This window comes from Zea mays, chromosome 1 (assembly GCF_902167145.1).
Source record: "Zea mays cultivar B73 chromosome 1, Zm-B73-REFERENCE-NAM-5.0, whole genome shotgun sequence".
Taxonomy (NCBI): domain Eukaryota; kingdom Viridiplantae; phylum Streptophyta; class Magnoliopsida; order Poales; family Poaceae; genus Zea; species Zea mays.
Window position 1 is genome coordinate 245,775,368 of NC_050096.1, and position 2,618 is coordinate 245,777,985.

Consider the following 2,618-nt stretch of genomic DNA (forward strand, 5'->3'; position numbering starts at 1 on the left):
GCGCAATAAATGCGCTGCAGGTAGCCGTTGGCGCCTGAAGTAGCCGTTGCTCCGCAGATGCACCGGACAGTCCGGTGTACACCGGACAGTCCGGTGAATTATAGCGGAGCGGCTGGAATGAAAACCCGAGGCTGGTGAGTTCCTGGGGCCGCCCTTCCTTGGAGCACCGGACAGTCCGGTGCACACCGGACAGTCCGGTGAATTATAGCGGAGTGGCCTCTGGAAATTCCCGAAGGTGACGAGTTTGAAACCTGAGTCCTCTGGTGCACCGGACATGTCCGGTGGCACACCGGACAGTCCGGTGCGCCAGACCAGAGGAGCCTTCGGTTGCTCCTTTGCATTTTTGTTGAACCCAACACTTGGTCTTTTTATTGGCTAAGTGTGAACCTTTGACACCTGTATAACTTATACACTAGAGCAAACTAGTTAGTCCAAAGATTTGTGTTGGGCAATTCAACCACCAAAATTATTTAGGAACTAGGTGTAAGCCTAATTCCCTTTCAGGAGGGAAACAACGACCAGGGAGAAGAAGACATGCAAATAGAGGATAACATCAATGTGGGCCTCATGCAGCATTTGGAGCAGTCCACCCCTGACCCTGCATTTGAAGACTATATGGCCAGAAAGTGTTTTCCTTCTTGGCTGATTTGTTCCCTGACAATGATGGCTTTGTCTCTGTCCCAAAAGTTTGGGCTGCTTTCTTCATGGGCCTGCTAATGAGGCCGGATTCCTTTGACTGGGCCAAGAAATTTTTGTTGTCAGGAGCTATCTCTACCTTCGTCGAGCCCAGCATGGACACCATTTCGATCAAGATTCCCTCCAAGTGTCAGCCCCCTTCTAGCCATGATGAGCCACAATCCCAATCTCCGGCAAAAGCAGCTCTCAAGAAAAGGCAACCAATTATGGTCGATACTGCAGTTAGGAGGAGTGCCAGGCTTCAGGCAAAGGCCAGGGGATTCAAAACCTGCACAGGGATTGAAAAAAAAAGAATGTTCATGTTGCGCCCAAAGCGCTCCACCCTCCATTCAACATGATATCATCAAGAAGTTGGGAGCTGAATTTCGCAACGTGGACCCGTCTAAACTTAACCCTGATGACCTGAACAGATCTCGGGCCATTGGCAATGCTATTCAGAGGCCAGGTGCTCCTCCCAGCAGCAAGGACGATGTGCCTAGGGCGTCTGAAGACTAGGTGGAAGACTCCTTCAATGATGATGATGATGATGCGGGGTCTAGTGCCCCTGCGGAGATGTAAGGCTTCTGCCTTCCCCTTAGGGCTTTATAGTGTTATCTGTGCCCTGGTTGGTGGATCTTTTGGTGGTTTTCCATGTATAGCTACAAGATAACTGTCGGTGTTGGTGCGCATGTGGCGCTAATTTTGTTTGCCGCAACAAACTCTGAAAGAGTCGATGACTCTTTGGTTGTCGACGCAGATAATTATGGTGTTTGGAATTTCTGTTGTCTGTTATTTTGGCTCCTTTGGGAAACTTCTAGTTTGGCCCCTTTGGGGAATTATGTCCTTCATTCCATGATTATATTTTGGTTTTCTGGATATTCCTATTTATGGACAAATTTCTTTATGAAGAATTATTGGTGTATGCTATGCATACCGGGATTTCTTAGTACGAAGATTGTTCATCAATGGCTATCTCCTCTCAGAATTTACACCGAAGGTTGAAAATTCTGTCACATAACATTAGAGGAATTAACTCTGATATCAAATGGAACTCCCTGCGCAATAACATTATGGGAATTAATTGTGACATCATATGTATCCAAGAGACAAAGAAGGAGTCCTTCGATGATTCTTACATTCGTCGCTTCTACAACAGATCCTTAGATAAGTTCGCTTTTGGACCTTCTATTGGCGCATCTGAGGGCTTCCTAACAATCTGGAAAGGTTCTCACTTTGATGCTGAGGTGATTGAACAAAATTCTTTCGGTCACACGATTTCTTTCCGTACAAAGCTGACAAATCAGGTCTGGTGGCTCACCAACATTTACGCCCCATGCCCCCTCACAGAAGAGAGGAATTTCTCTCTTGGTTCTCTAATCTTGAAATTGATGATGACAAACTATGGATTTTCCTTGGCGAATTTAATATGATTAGATCTCCAGAAAACCACAATAAACCAGGAGGTGACCCTCTCAGAATGCTGAATTTCAATTTGGCAATCAGTCAGCTGGGGCTCCAAGAAATTCCTCTCAAAAGACAAGCTTACACTTGGTCAAATATGCAACGTCATCCTTTACTCGAAAAGTTGGATTGGTGTTTTGTTTCGCAGGCATGGTATGTCAACTTCCCTGTTACTTCTGCTCTTTCGCTCACTAGGGGAACCTCGGATCACATTCCTTGGATGGTCAATGTTCAAATTAATGTTCCCAAATCGCCCATCTTCATATTCGAAAATTATTGGCTTGAGCTTGAAGATTTTCATTCAATTTTCCAAGATTCTTGGAGTCAGCCTTTATTTCAACTAGACCCAGCTAAAAGGCTCATGGCTAAGTTTAAAAGGGCACGAAAAGCGATTCATGGTTGGTATAAGTCTCTCCCTAATTTAGCAAAATTGATTGACAAGGTTAAATTGGTTATTCAGCTATTGGACTTCATTGAGGAGA